This window comes from Trachemys scripta, chromosome 14, assembly GCF_013100865.1.
Source record: "Trachemys scripta elegans isolate TJP31775 chromosome 14, CAS_Tse_1.0, whole genome shotgun sequence".
NCBI classification, from domain to species: Eukaryota; Metazoa; Chordata; order Testudines; family Emydidae; genus Trachemys; species Trachemys scripta.
The window spans coordinates 37,761,901-37,778,424 of record NC_048311.1 but is presented as its reverse complement, the minus strand read 5'-3'; positions in this window follow the sequence as shown (position 1 = coordinate 37,778,424).

The window sequence follows — 16,524 nt, the reverse complement described above, 5'->3', positions numbered from 1 at the left end:
AAAAAAACATTAAAAATTAATTTTCCTATTATTGGAATGTTTCTAATTTTTCAGTGAAATGATGCTAAATGAGAATATATATTTCAATTGATTCAAAATAGGAATTCTAATCAAATCGAATCAAAACATTGTATTGACCCCCTCTTGCTAAAAGAAGAATAATAATTATTTTCTTTTTTCAATCATTTTGTTTCAGAAATATTTGATTAACAATGAATACGTCTATAAAATATTAAACAAAACAAAAATGAATTATTGTTGTAAATGTGTTTTAAAATTAATTTTTTACTACCTTTAGTCCCATAGATTTCCTCAGGAAATCTCCCCTACCAGTGACTGTTCACACAGTAGGAGATGATCTGTCAACCAATGTATAAATATGCCTTTTTTTTAAATTATGTCAGGAAATCCCTATTCAGAAGTGCACTTGACCTCATGATCTGTTTTAGGCACATGCTTAATTCCCTCTCATTTCAGAAGGAGAACAGGATGCAATTTTCTGTTTTGATTGATTGTGGAAATAATTTTCTTTTTTTCCCTTTACAGTATCAGAAACAAAAGGATTCAGCCCCACAGTCAGAGGTAGAAAACTGTAACGTTAACAGGCAGAAAGACAGAACCGCTGGAAGTGGCATGGTAAATCTCTTCCAATATTCATTCTCAATACAGGAAGTTATTTGTTACAAATCTCCCTGGGACGTCACTGAGAACAAGATCGGGCCCAGTGTTCTTGAATAAAACATACCCGCAAAAGAAACAAATGATTAATTCAACATGCCGCACAAATCTCGAGTTACACGGCTAAGAAAACAGTCTGAAAAGCACTGGAATGTAAATCATTGTGAATATACTTGTAATGTAGTGTTTCCATAACGAGTAAAACAAATCTCACAGGGTTATTTAATCTTTGTGTTATTTACAATCTGGCGAAGCAATAAGCGGTATACATGAGGGGATATAAGGAGACCTTTTGAAGCAAAATTAACCTACCTGATTGTAAAACTGCTCAGAAGGACCAATCTTCAGGGTGTGATCAAACCCCAGACGTTTTGTTGAGGATTTACATTGTGATTATTTCAGTTGATCACATTCTAGGGTTAATTCCCTGGCTACCAAATCGCTGCAGATTTCTCAGCTTTTCCTCGCCCTTTGGAAAAGGAAACTTTGTATCCAGACAGAAGAACCGGGCTCTCCTCTCCCAGCGCTGCCCGAGATGGAAAGTGAAAGTAAAGTCACACAGGCGGTCACGTGACCAGATTAGCGTTTTCTCTTAAAGAAACAGCCGCAGCCCTGCGGCGCGGGAGGGGTCCAGGCCAGGCCAGCATACTTGTATCAGCACAAAGTGCTCTCGCTCCCGTTTTGCTACTTTGGGTGTACTGAGCATGCTCACTCGAACTGAGCATGCCCAGTAACCTTTGTTGTAGCCACTGCCCTCTCTTTGCCCTTAAAACCGCTCCCAGTTGCAAAAGGGGAGGGCTGCACTTTGTGCTGATACACCTGCCCTGGCTGCTTTATTTCTCCCACCGAGGCAGGACCCTTCCCCACACCCCTCAGGAGAGCTGAGCTCAGCAGCCCCCTTGCAGCGCACAAGCCAGCAGCAGACAGAGCCCGGTGGGTGCCAGGGGCCAGAAAGAGCTGTGCTGTCTCTGCCTTTGTTCCTTAGTTCGTTTGGCCATTCAATTTACTGTAGTCCCCAGAAAAGCAGGAAGAACAATATCTCTCTTCAATATCCTTCCCGGATCCAGATCCCTTGGGACACCCGATTGCTTGAGTCTGCTGGGACAGACCCTTCCAGCTCAGCAGGACTGGAGCTGTTTCTTTAGGAGAAGACTCTAATCTCCCTACACAGCCCGTGAAATAACTCCAATGTATCCAGTTACAGCATTATTTTGCTTTCCATCTTGGCGAAGGTTGCAAGAAGGAAGCACATTGATGTGTTGGGAACACAAAGATTTCTTTTAAACAGTGCAAGGAGAAGCAATGAGAAAACTCTGCAGCTATTTCATAGACAGAATTAGCTGTGCCACTTGATAAACTGAAATAATTGACATTTTAAGTGACCATCTCACCGAAAGGAATGAGGTCTGAGCAGTTTTCTGCACTACACCGGGGCCAGGAGGGGAGAGGAAGGGGCAGGGCCAGAGCCTCTTCCAGCCATACTGCCCGGTGCAGCGCAGCGTCTGGCCAGGAGTTCTCAAACTGGGGGTCGTGACCCCCAGGAGGTTGCGAGGTTATTATATGGGGGGTCATGACCTGTCAGTCTCCCCCCCAAAGCCTGCTTCACCTCTAGCATTTATAGTAGTATTAAATATAAAAACAGTGTTTTTAATGTATAAGGGGGTCACACACAGAGGCTTGCTGTGTGAAAGGGGTCACCAGTACAAAAGTTTGAGAACCACTGGTCCAGGCTGACTGGGAGAACAGCACCAGGCTGCCCCCCGCCCAAGCTCAGCTTCTGGGGACAGTGGCCATGTGAGCCAGAGGCCCCCCCCCCGGGACATGGTCAGAGGGGGCTCCTGTGCCCAGAAGCTGAGCCTGGGCAGGGAGCAGGCTGCTGCTGCCCCCTCCCCCCCCCCAAGCCAGGCTGCAGCTTTCTGGCCTGGGGAGGGGAGGGGAAGGGGGGGCAAAGGGTGTTTACTTCTTGCAGAGACCCAGAGATACAGCCCTGACCAACTCCTAGCTGCCTGGGGCCCCATGCCCATGGAGAGTCCCAGAAGACAATGGCCACTCCAATTGCCTGAACAATCGGCACCAAACAACAAATGACCATGGATGGTCCCCACCCTCCTTAGGAAGAAAGCCGGGTGTGACCAGCTGGAGGACAAAAGACTGTGGTGGGACCAGGTGGGGTTGTTAAATGTGGGCTGCTGGGGGCAGGAGAGAAGCTTCTGGGCTGGGACTATAGAGGGGTCAGAGGGCTTTGGGATTGACCCAGATGGGCCATGCTGTACCTTTCCTTTGTCTGTGTTAACTAAGCACTGTCTGCGCTGTGTTCCAGACATCTAACAAACCCTTCTGCTTTTACAGTGTAAGAGTAAGGAAGTGGGGTGCGTGGCTCCCTTTGGGGGTACAGGTCTGCCTCAGGTGTCCAACCTAGGTGGACTCGCCAAAGGCAGCTCACAACGTGAGGCAGGGGTGCTGAAGGCTCTTAGGTTCGGACCCAGGAGGTGGAGAAGCCAAGTGAAAGACTGTGACCCTAAGGGGGCTGCCACACTAAAGGGGTCCTCCCAGGGACTATTCCAGAGCTGTTCAAAAGCATCAGGCTGTGACAGGCAAACATCCACGTTCCTGGAGATGATGGTGCAGAGAAGGGACTGGGACAGGCCCAGCAGTTTTGCCTGCAGTTACCTTGGAGCTGGGTCACTTCTTCGGTGGGTTGGAGAAGGGGGACCTGCTCCCACAGCCTCACTCTGCTCAGTGAGGACACTATGGCTGGGCACAAACCCATGCACCCAAAGCAGCCCCTAGAACCATTGCCTTTGTTTGCAGGAGCAAATTCTGAGCCGGCTGCAGCGTCTGCAGGAGGAGAGAGAAGAGCCCCTAGGACTGAAATCCAAGGGGGACAGGGAGAGTGAGAGGCTCCTGGTAGGTGCCCCTGCCCTGCCCAGCAGGTTTGACAGGGGTGTCAGCGACAGCAACAGGGGGGTCTCTGCGCTGGTTGGTGTCTGGGTCATTCAGAACGTTAAAGGGTTTCCAGGGTCGATGCAGGACGACAGTTCAGGGTCATTTTCAACAGTGCGGGGCAGACTCTGCTCTGAGATACCTGGTGTAAATCAGAAGTGACAACACTGACGTCAGTGGGGTTAGGGTCAATGTTCCCTACAATTTTTCCCATCCATGTACGGAATGAATTTTGTTATATGCCCCACATTGAGGTAATGTGCGGATGTGCGCCTACAGTAGAAACCAAAAACCTAGATATAATCTATATTTTTGAAAAGTTACTGTAGGGATAATTAGTCCAGCCAGGACAGGTTGGGCATTTTAGAACTCACTACTCAAAGAATACTAAAGCATAAGATAAATAAAAATTATGAAATGCATAGACTGGTCAAAAAACTAAAATAATACACTTTGAAAGAAGTATCAAGAAGTAACAACTACAATAATACAAGTTTGTGTTGGGAGGTGAGTGTGAAAGACTGTGTGTGTGTGTGTGTATGTGACAGAGACACACACAGTGTGTGTGAGAGAGAGAGAGATGCATATTGCCCCTTTAAATACACTGACCCCACTTAAGTACACTGCCCTTTTAAGTAGATCCGCTTGTTCAGACACAACAGCAGCTGCCAGCAAGCTCCCTCTGTCCTGAGCCCTGTCTTGTGATCCCCCCCCCACTCTGGGGAGCTGGGGTACAGGGGTGGGGGTGGGGGGACACCCTGACATCAGTGCCCGCCTCCCCTCCCCCCCTCTGCACAGCAAGCAGGAGGCTCCCGAGAGCAACTCCAAGGCAGAGGGCAGGAGCAGCGGCAGTGCGGGAAGGGACACCTGAAGTGCCTGGCACTTGAGAGCCTGCTGGGCTGCCGCCCAGTGAAGTCAAGGGGTTCACACGAGGGTAGCTGGGAGCAGCCTCTGGCTCTGCCTCGCTAGCACTGGGGGCAGGGGGAGAGGCCAGTAACACTGCTGAACATGCACAGATGTGGCAGGGGTCAGGGTGAAGCAGGAGGAAATTTGTGCTGATCCCAGGGTTTGAGTGTCAGACGTTTCCAGCGATGTCATTGGGTGGTTTGGGCAGCACCATTTGCCAAGTCCTGAGCTACACTTAAATCTGTTGCTGGTGCAGTTATAGGGATTCGGGTGGGGGTTGGGGTTGATGATTTTTGGTGACATTTTTAGACTAGCAAAAGCCCCAGTGCACACACAGTTCTACTGGCAAAGATATCGAATGAAACGCTCTGTGCAGCCTGGACCAGGCTTTGTGCCATTTCCCATGACCCCCATTCACCCCATGTCCCTGCTCTGCCCTGTCCCTGCGGGTCTCTGTGCACCCCAGAGGCAGACGGACGTGGAGAGGCAGCTGGTGGTGTTCGAGTGCGAGCGGCTGCGCCAGTTCCTGGCTGAACAAGAGCCTCCTGCTGGCCCGGCTGGGAGAGCTGGACGAGGAGATTGGGAGGAGGAGGGAGGAAAATGCCACCTGCCTGTGCGAGGAGATTTCCCGGCTCAGCGCCCTGAACACGGAGCTGGAGGGGAAGTGTCAGCAGCTGGCGCCTGAATTGCTGCAGGTGAGACTGTGTCAGGCATGCCCAGAGCAGGGAGGGGATGGCCCCAGAGCCACTGGGGGCTCACAGGGTAACTCAGTGCAGAGAGCGTGGCCCAGTGTGTCTGCAGGGTCAAGGGCCCCGGGGCTGCAAAGATATTGGAGCTGGGGCCGGTGGGGAGCCGGGGGAGGCTGGAGAAAGGCTATTCTAGCCCTGGGACTCAGTTCAGGGGGCCAGCCACCCCTTCCTCCCTTTAGTGCCTACACCCCCCTGGGGGAGCAGCCTGTGGGGCTGGGAGAGCTAAGTGACCCATCTAGGGCAGGGGGCCGGGCTGCACCATGGGCACTGACTCTCTGCTCTGTCTCTCATTCCCCTCTAAGGTGTCAGAAGTGCCGTGAGCAGGTACGTCCGGGCTCCGTCTGCCCCTCACGCCGCATCGTGCTTGGAAGAGGCTCACAGACCAGGCTACAAACACAGCCCCCAGTGCCCTGACTGTGGTTACAGTCTCACCCTCTGGATCCAACCCACCTCCATCCCCATCACCCTGGAGCTGCAGCCGCTGTGGCTGGGTGACCCACCCTGGGGAGGGGATTGCCCCACAGGACTGGGCTGGAAACCCCTTCCTGGGTTCAGGCTGGCTCAGGGGATCATTAATGGGGCTGGAGGCCCGTCAACTTGGCCCCAGCTCTGTCATGGCCCAAAGCCTGTCCTGTGTGAAGGAGGCTCAGGGGCATATGGGGAAAGAGCCCAGGGTCCCAGCCCAGGCCCTAGTGTGACAGTGTCCACATCCCAGAACCCCCACCCCATGGGGAGTGACCAGGCCCCTTGGAGCTGAGAGGAGAAGCTGAGGAGAGGCTGGGCCTGGAGAATGGGCCCCTCTCTCACCCTGGGAGTGGCCCCTCCAGGTCTTGGTGGGGCACATGGGCCTGGCCAGGTGTGAGGGGAGGTGGGGTTGGCACTGCCCGGGCTGTGTTTTCTCTCTGGATGGAGAGAGGCCACCAGTCCCCAGGCTGGACCCCGGCAGGTTGTGCAGACGCTAAATTCCCTGGGCAGCAGAGGTCACAGCCCTGTTAGCTCTGCCTGTGGCCCCAGCTCCCACCCGCTCCCCTTTCTGGCTTTGGGATGGGAACTTGGGGCCGAGGAGGGAGAGGAATAAACACACTCGTGTCTCTGCAGGGACAAGGAGGCGACGTCTCCGTGTCCCGGAACCCGAGTCCTCGGAGCTGGAAAAGAGAATCTGGGATTTCCCTTGACAGAACAATCTCCAGCAGACTGTGATGGGATTCCTGGGTAAGGGGTGCTGCTGGGGGTTTCTCTGAATCTTCAGGTGCTGAAATGCCTATGAGAAGCTGGCTCCTTGCCCTTAGTCCCCATGGTCCCTATTGCATCGTTTGACAGAGCTGTGACTTCTAGCCCTGGTGACACCACGCCAGTGATGGGTTTTTCTCTCTTTCCTTCCAGAGGGGCTGGTTGCAGAGAGAGGTGAGAATCCTGGTCCCTGTTCTAGGGCAGGGCACAACAGCTGCTGGGAGCCTGTTCCCCTGTATAGAGCAGCCCCTGGGCTGGGCGGGTGTGATGTGATCTTCACAGGAGAGAAACCCAGCAGGTGAACGTGGGACAGAAAAGACGAGGGGGAGTCGGAGCCTGTTGAACCCTGGTCTGTTGTGAGACGGTGCAGAGCTGGGTGCTGTGGGGAGGGGCTCGTGTACGTACCTGATCCCCGCTCCGGGTGACTCTGCTGTGTAAACTCTCCGCGCTCTCTCTCTGCCAGTTTTTCGAGGACTCAGAAGAGCCTGAGGATTCGCAGGTAACTGAAGTTGATCTTGTATTGGTGACTCCAACTCCCTTACCAGGGAGAGATTCGCTCCCTGCAGCCCTTCCTGGCACCATGCCCAGTGCCCCAGAGCTGGGAGATGGCACAGCTGGGGGCGGGAATAAACCCCCATTGGGGGAGTAGGAGAAATAACAACAGACCGTAGGGCCCATCCCTGTGCAGGCACAGCACAAGGAGAGGTGAGAGCAGCAGCATGACTCCAGCCGAGCCCTGGATAAACGAGTCCCGATCCTCCCAGAGCCCGTCCCCTCTGCCTTGTTGGAGGGAATTGCGAGGAGCAGGTCAGTTAGACGGGTTCCAGTTTGTGCCCAGACTCCCGGCTGAGCTCGGTTCAGCTCAGGTCGGTTCCTGACCACCATGAAGCTAAACCCGACCAGCCCCGTCCACACAGAGCTGGGAGAGTCACACAGGGGTTTGCACCGGGGTCTCTACATCAATTTTAGAGCAATTTGAGTTAACCCAGTGCAGCTTTCCTGGGGAACACGGCCTGGGGCTCTCATGACTGGAGCAGTCTCTGCAGGGCCCCTGGCCTCCTTGCCCTGCTTGTCTGCAGCAGGAAAATCTGGCCTGTCTCACCCCACATCCACCCCCACACACATGGTCTCAACAGCGCAGAGACGTGTCAGCCACCATGTGGGTCAGACTGGACTGGAGCAAGGCTGATTGCTGTGGGGCCCAGCACCGAGCCAGTCTGCCCTGAGATCACTGGCATAATAGTCCCAGCAGTGCACATAGTCCCCAGTGCTATCCCAGAATGCTCCTGTCCCGGCTCTGACAGCTCAGAGGGTGAAGGGAGGGGCCCTGGGGCTGCTGTTCCCTGTCCCAGAAATGGGGGCAAGGGGACGCGGACACAGACAATGTCCCTGCGTGCGCTGGGAGGGGCAGACCCGGCTCTCCCAGCGGGTGCAGCCTGTCAGCTCCGCAGGGGCAGGGAGAGCCAGGCCAGGAGCAGAAACGCTGTCAGAGCTCCGGGTCCCAGAGAAACCTCTTCCTGTTGGGGCCTCTGGAACCTGTCAACTCTGTGGGGAGCAGCTGGGCAGTGTCAGCCTGGAGCAGCTGTTTGAGCAGCGCATGAGCCCTGCAGACTCACAGGGCAGCGTGTCAGCACCACGGGCCAGAGATCTCCATGGAGGGGACTCACCCACTCTGCTGGCAAAGCCGGGGCAGCTAGATCCCAGGGAAGGGGCCAGGGGGTGTCACAGATCCACAGCTCTTGAGCAGCTCTGGTGTGGGGTCCCATGCGGAGCGGATAAAGCACACAACCAATGTGGTTGCAAGCTGAATCGAATTCTGTTTATTACAAGCTTTCTTTTATAGTTTTTTTTTTAACATTACATAACACAATTAGGCTATAATTACACATTTACGGATTGGACAAGAAGGAGAATCATGTGTTTATCACATGTATAGCCCCACACCGATTGGTTCAACCGTTCCTTACATAAGGCCATGATTTATTACCTTGTTTACCTCATCTTATATAATCCCTAGACCACCAGGGGGCGCCTTTGTCTTACAAGGCCATGAGCCATTGCCTGGCAAGTGTCCCATCGTGACCCTTTTCTCCTCATGGAACTTTCCATTAGGTTGGCGTAAGGATGATACATTCCCACACTCTGGTACAGTCCCCTTGGGAGGAACCCCATCAGAATGTGAACCCCCTCTGGCGTCACACTCTGTCTCTGGGGTAAGCCCATTGGCTTCATCATCTCCTAGAACCAGACTTTGGGGCCGTGAGTGCACCTGAATCGGACCCCTGAGAAGAACTTACAGACCCAAGGGAGCAATGCAGCTCCACCTTCCATAGACCAGAGTGACTCCCGGCCGGCGGTGTAAAACAGGAGGGTTTATTAGTTGTCTGGAACACAGCATAGAAAGTCCTTAGGTTAGCACAGAAAACAAAGTTACAGCTCAGTCCATCTGGGTCAGACCAGAGCCCAGGGCTCTCATACCCTGAGACCCAGTCCAACTGCGTGTGTGTCTCTGTCCCACACGTAGGCACCCCAGCACAGTTCTTTGTTCTCCAACTGGTCAGAACAGGCTGGTTTCCTGCCCTGGCCAGGGCCGTCAGTTGCCAGGTAACAAATCGCTGGGCTATTCTCTGGGCCCAGGCCCCAGTCAGGTAGGCTTCAGCCCCAGCTGGATTCTTCTGTAAAGAAAATACCTTTTTCCCCACCACCTTTTTAACCCTTCCCTATATAGGGGAAACTGAGGCACACACAGTATTCAAAAAATATTATGACAATTCCCATTCCATCACAGGGGCTTGTTATTATGGAGACTGGTTGTGACTCCAGAGCTAAAGCCAGGATACACTTCCCATGTTAACTCTGATCATCCCCCATCTCTGTGTGACATTAAACTGCTTCCCCCTTACAACGGCCCCTTAGCGCTCCCCAGCCTGGGGAGAAAACTCTGGACTAGGCTGTCAAGCGATTAAAAAAATTAACCGTGATTAATTGCAGTTTTAATCACACTATTAAACAATATTAGAATAACATTTATTTACATTTTGGGGGGGTTCTATATTTTCAAATATAGCCTCAGGGCTCGGGCCTCAGAGCTTCAGCCTCTCTCAGGGTGCGGGGTTCCTGCGGAGCTGTGTGCTGAGGCTTCAAACCCCCCCCCAGCTCTGCTCTGGGGCTTCAGCTGTCCCGCTGCCTACGGAGTTGCAGGCTGGGCCTTCTTCAGCCTCCCAACCTGCCCACAAATATGCAATTAACTCCTTTAAAAAATTAATGCATTAATTTTGTTTTCAGTTAATTGCAGGCATTAACTGCAATTAATTGGCAGCTCTACCCTGAACATTTATGGCCAGTCTGGCTAGGCGCGGGGAGAAAATCGAGTTTCTGGCTTTGTGAAAAGTCTCATGTTTTAAGCATGAAGGTTTCATCTACACAGGCCACAGCAGTGAGTCTCAGAGCCAGGGCGCCAGACATGGGCTCATGGGGTTTGCGCTATAGCATTAGAAACAGCTGTGTAGACATTGTGTCTGGGGAATCCCCCCCGCTCCCCAGGCTCCAGTGCCCGAGCCCGGACATCTACACGGCTATTTTCAGTGCTAGATTGAGAGCCGCTGTCGACCTGGTTCTGAGACTCGCTGCTGTGGGCTGTGTAGAGACATACAAAGTGTGTCCAGAGCCTTGGTGTGAAAGTTCCCATCTCTGACCCAGGGCTGGTTAATGAGAGTGAGGGAGGTGGCTGGCACAGTCATTAGCTGGAGACACATGATGAGCGGGGTGACAGACTCTGCCTAAAAGTGGAGGGCCACAACGCCCTGGCCCCTCCCCTCCCCCTGAGACCCTGCCCCCAGGCCAAGCTGAAATCCGGAGCTGGGCCAGGGAGCCCAGGCCCCTCCACCTGTGCATTTCTGGGCATTTTCCAGTCACTCACTGCAAATCACTGGGATTTGGGCTCCTAAGATGCTCAAACAGGTTTGAAGTGGAGCTGGGCAAAATGTTTTGGAGAAATAGTTTATTTGCCAAAAAAATTATATTTCAGGTTGATTTAAATTATTCCTGAATCCACGTCGAGTTTGCGGAATAGTTTCAATTAACAGAAAAAGGTGCCACTGCTTCCCTTCTAGCCTTTAGCTCAGTGGCTGGGCCCTCAGCTGGGAGCCCCAGGTTCAATCTCCCTGTGTGATATGGGGCAGGAATTGGAATGTGGGTCTCCTCCCCTCTGGTGAGGGCTGGAACTGCTGGGCCCTGATGTGGGGCTCCCTCAATCTGGATATTTCTGTTATTTGTTCTAGAAATGCCTCACCTACCTCCTCCTCCTGATGTGGTGGTCTATAGTAGACCCCCTCTCATGACATAGCCTCTATTTTTTCCCCTTTTATCTTAAACCATTTTAAGGTGCTGCTGCCACCCACTAGGTACCCTCATGCCCATCTCCTGCCCAATCCCTAGCACGAACCAAGAACCCGGGGAAAATAGGTGCCCCTCTGCTTAGCTTACCTTCTGGGCCCAATTCAGCAGGTCTGCTCAGAGGCAGACCATCAGTTCAGGTCCCATTCAGAATCTGGCCAGAGGAGGGGTGCCTGCCTCTCCTCACTTTCAGCCCAAGGGTTAGAGCACTCACCTGCAATGTGAAGGGACCCAGACTCACTTCCCCTCTGAGGGCGAGAAAGGACTTGAACTGGGATCTCCCCCACTTCATAGGAGAGTGCTCGAAAGATATGTTCCAGCAACTGAAGTTAGGCTGGCTGGTCTATAATTCCCTGGGTCTTCTTTGTTCCACTTTTTTAAGATAGGTTCAACGTTTGCCCTTCTCCACTCCTGCGTCCTCATCCCTCCTCCATGAGTTCTCAGAGATAATCATTAACAGTTCTGAGATTGCTTCAGCCAGTTCCTTAAGTGCCCTCAGGTGAATTTCATCAGGCACCACCAACTTGAATACACCTACCGTATCTAACTATTCTTTAACCTGTTCTTTCTCTAGTTTGGCTGGTGTGCCTCCCCCCTTGCGGTTAATATTAATTGTGTTGAGTATCTGGTCACAATGAACCTTTTTAGTGAAGACTGAAGCAAAATAGGCATTAAACACCTCAGTGTCAGTGACTGGGACATGGGTGATCATGCCTAGTGGTCAGAGCAGGAGTCAGAGGCTTGATGCCAGAGCCAGGGGTCAGAGCTGATGTCAGACGTCAGGAATCTGAGTCAAGGGTCAGAATTGGGTTAACCAGAATGAGGCAAATCAGGGACAAGGCCGGGGCCAGGACAGGCGACAGAGCACGGGAACAAGTCAGGTACAGGCCTCAGCACAGCTCTGAGCAATGGTCTGAGCAGCAGCTTGCTGCTGGGTTCAAGAGCTGCTCTGCTGACCAATCAGGTGCTGGAGCCAATCACACAGCCTAGTACAGGCCAGCTGCACACATGAGGTTCCCCAGAGACTGGCTCTGCGGCAGGCCCTGATTCCTGACCCAGCCGTCTTGAGGTTGTCTGTTATTAGGTCTCCTTCTTTGCTAAGTAGAGGGCCTGCACTTTCCTTCATCTTTCTCTTGCTCGTAGCATATTCATAGAATTTCTTCTTATTGCCTTTTTTGTGCCTAGCTAATTTTCTGACTTAGCCGTTCTCATTTTGTCCCTATGTGCTTCTGCTAGTCTCCTGTACTCATTCTTAGAAACTTGTCCATGTTTCCACTTTTTGTAGGATTCACTTTTAGTTTTCAGGTCATTAAAAAGCTCCTGATGGAGCCATATTGGCCTCTTACTGTTCTTCCTCTCTTTTCTTGTCATCAGGATAGCTTGCTGTTGCACCTTTATTAATGTCTCTTTGACAAACTGCCAGCTCTCCTGAACTCCTTTTTCCTGTAGATTTTCTCCCCATGGGACCTTAGCTGCCAGTTCTCTGAGTTTGTTGAAGTCTGCCTTCGAAGTCCATTTTCCTTATTCTGCTACTCTCACTCCTTCCTTTCCTTAGAATCATGAAATCTATCATTTCATGGTCACTTTCACCCAAATTGGCTTCAACCTTCAGATTTACAACCAATTCCTTCCACATTAGTCAGAATCACGTCTAAAATGGCTTTTCCCCGGTTACTTCCTCCACCTTCTGAAACAAAAGGTTGTCCCTGATACACTTCAAAAACTTACTGGAACCTTTTGTGTTTTGCCGTATTGCTTTTCCAACAGGTATCTGGGTAGCTAAAGTCTCCCGTTACTACCAGGTCTTGCATTTGGATTGGGCAGGAGATAGGCATGTGGGTTCCTAGTGGGTGGCAGCAGCACACATGACTAGAGGCAGAAACAGGCACTTAGGGGACTGCTACTGCAAACACTTAGGCCTTTGGCTACACTGGCGCTGTACAGCGCTGCAACTTGCTGCGCTCAGGGGTGTGAAAAAACACTCCCCTGAGCGCAGTGAGTACTGCTCTGTAAAGTGCCAGTGTAATCAAAGCCTGCAGCGCTGCAAGCTACTCCCCTCGGAGAGGTGGAGTACATACTGCGCCGCAAGAGCTCTCTCCCAGCACTGGCGGTGCGACTACACTCCAAAAAAAAGGCCTTAGGCCTTAGGCTCCAAAAAAAAGGAGGTTTCAGAGTAGCAGCCGTGTTAGTCTGTATCCGCAAAAAGTGCAGCACAGCTACAAAAAAGAGGAGCACAGCTCTGAGCTGCACCCATGATGCACTCTTAGCTCTGCCCCGAAGAAGCCCAGTGTCAGCTAATGATCACCTCTGGAGCTGGCCCCTGCCCATGGAACCTAGCTGCCATGGTGCCAGAGGTGCTTGTTCCCCTCCCCGACGATCAAGCCCAGTGGCTTCAGCAGGAGCAGAGGGGTCTCAGCCCCCTCCCCCACAGGTTCAGGCTCAGCTGCGTCAACTGGACCAGAGGGTGCTCAGCCCTTCCAAGGCCTGGTCTACACTACGGGTTTAGGTCGACTTTAGCAGCGTTAAACCGAATTAAGCCTGGACACGTCCACACAACGAGGCCCTTTCTTTCGACTTAAAGGGCCCTTTAAACCGGTTTCTTTACACCACCTCCGACGAGGGGATTAGCGATAAAACCGGCCTTTGCGGGTCGGAATTGGGGTAGTGTGGACGGAATTCGATGTTATTGGCCTCCGGGAGCTATCCCACAGTGCTTCATTGTGACCGCTCTGGACAGCGCTCTCAACTCAGATGCACTGACCAGGTAGACAGGAAAAGACCCGCGAAGGTTTGAATTTCATTTCCTGTTTGCCCAGCGTGGAGAGCACAGGTGACCACGCAGAGCTCATCAGCACAGGTAACCGTCATGGAGTCCTCCCAGGATCGCAAAAGAGCTCCAGCATGGACCGAACGGGAGGTACGAGATCTGCTCGCCATATGGGGAGATGAAGCAGTGATAGCTGAACTCCGTAGCAGTAAAAGAAATGGAAAAGTATTAGAAAAGATCTCCAAGGCCATGAAGGACCGAGGCCATAACAGGGACACACAGCAGTGCCGCGTGAAAATTAAGGAGCTAAGGCAAGCCTACCACAAAGCCAGAGAAGCAAACGGAAGGTCCGGGGCAGAGCCGCAAACTTGCCGCTACTACGCGGAGCTGCATGCGATCCTAGGGGGTGCAGCCACCACTACCCCAACCGTGTGCTATGACTCTCTCACTGGAGAAACACACAGGGAAGACGGTTCGGGGAACGAGGAAGATGACGATGGAGGTACTGTAGGTAGCTCACAGCAGCAAGGAAGCGGAGAAACCGGTTTCCCCAACAGCCAGGATATGTTTGTGACACTGGACCTGGAACCAGTAACCCCCGAACTCACCCAAGACCCTCAGGGCACACAGGAGACCTCTGGTGAGTGTAACTTTGTAAATATTTGTAAACATTACAAAAAAAAAGCAAGCAAGTCTGTTAACGTGTATGGGGATGGAGCGGAAATCCTCCAGGGACATCTCCAGAAAGCTCTCCTGGTTGAAATGGGGTGATTTTATTAAGGGGGACATTCAGAGGCGCCCGTTCCTGCTATTCGGACCAGAAATGTTCCCCGCTGTTAACCACGCGGTGGGGGGGAGGGGTGAAGTGATCATCCCAGAGAATCGTGTGTGTGTGGGGGGGGGGGGGGGGGGTTAATTTTGTTTGTGCCACATGTTAACCGGGAAACCGAAGCCNCCCCGGGGGGGGGGGGGGGGGGGGGGGGAGGGGTGAGGGGCTCATCCGGGGGGTGGGGGTGGGGGGGGGGGGGGGGGGGGTGGTTTACTTGTGTTTGTGCCGCATGTTAACCGGGAAACCGCAGCCCCCTCCTTTTACATTGAAACCCCATTTCAAATGGACAACCCAATTCATTCTTGATATGGGAAATGCGCTGCTGTTTGCAACCTTTCCCGCATGTTAAGAAGGTTAAATAAGCCAAAACACTGTGGCCTACGATGGCTGCCTGCAAGCCGAAATATGCGACCTTGTAATGAAAGAGTGTACCCATTGTTCCCTAAAATGTGTCTTTTTTAACCACCTCTCCCTTCTCCTCCACCAGCTGCAAATGTTTCTCCTTCGCAGAGGCTCGTGAACATTAGAAAGAGAAAACGTAAGACGAGGGACGAGATGTTCACGGAGCTGCAGATGTCCTCCCACGCTGATAGAGCACAGCAGAATGCGTGGAGGCAGTCAATGTCGGAGATGAGAAAAGCCCAACATGAACGAGAGGAGAGGTGGCGGGCTGAAGACGATAGGTGGCGTCAGCTTGCAGACAGACGGCAAGAGGCAATGGTCCGTCTGCTGGAGCATCAAAGTGATATGCTCGAGCGTATGGTTGAGTTGCAGGAAAGGCAGCAGGAGCAGAGACCGCCGCTACAGCCCCTGTGTAACCAACAGCCCTCCTCCCCAAGTTCCATAGCCTCGTCTCCCAGACGCCCAAGAACACGGTGGGGGGGCCTCCGTCCACCCAGTCACTCCACCCCAGATGATCGCCCAAGCATCAGAAGGCTGGGCTTCAATAAGAGTTAAAGTTTTAAAATGCAGTGTGTCCTTTTCCATCCCTCCTCCCCCACCCATCCCTGCTACCTTGGCAATTATCCCCCTACCTCTGTAAGGAACTAATAAAGAATGCATGAATGTGAAAAAACAATGACTTTATTGCCTCTGCAAGCGGGAGGGGAGGGTAGGGTGGGGTGGGGTGGTTGGTTTACAGGGAAGTAGAGTGAACCGGGTCGGGGGGGGGGGGTTGGAGGGTTCATCAAGGAGAAACAAACAGAAGTTTCACACAGTAGCCTGGCCAGTCACAAAACTCGTTTTCAAAGCTTCTCTGATGCGCACCGCGCCCTGCTGTGCTCCTCTAACCGCCCTGGTGTCTGGCTGCGCGTAATCAGCGGCCAGGCGAGTTGCCTCAACCTCCCACCCCGCCATAAATGTCTCCCCCTTACTCTCACAGATATTGTGGAGCGCACAGCAAGCAGCAATAACAATGGGGATATTCTTTTCGCTGAGGTCTGAGCGAGTCAGTAAGCTGCGCCAGCGCGCTTTTAAACGTCCAAATGCACATTCCACCACCATTCGGCACTTGCTCAGCCTGTAGTTGAACAGGTCCTGACTCCTGTCCAGGCTGCCTGTGTATGGCTTCATGAGCCATGGCATTAAGGGGTAGGCTGGGTCCCCAAGGATCACGATAGGCATTTCAACATCCCCAATGGTCACTTTCTGGTCCGGGAAGAAAGTCCCTTCCTCCAGCTTTCGAAACAGAGCAGAGTTCCTGAAGACGCGAGCATCATGTACCTTTCCCGGCCATCCCACGTTGATGTTGGTGAAACGTCCCTTGTGATCCACCAGGGCTTGCAGCAGCATTGAAAAGTACCCCTTGCGGTTTATGTAGTCGGTGGCTTGGTGCTCCGGTGACAAGATAGGGATATGGGTTCCGTCTATGGCCCCGCCACAGTTTGGGAATCCCATTTCAGCAAAACCATCCACTATTGACTGCACGTTGCCCAGAGTCACTACCCTTGCTATCACCAGGTCTTTCATTGCCCTGGCAAATTGGATCACAGCAGCCCCCACAGTAGATTTGCCCCCTCCAAATTGAT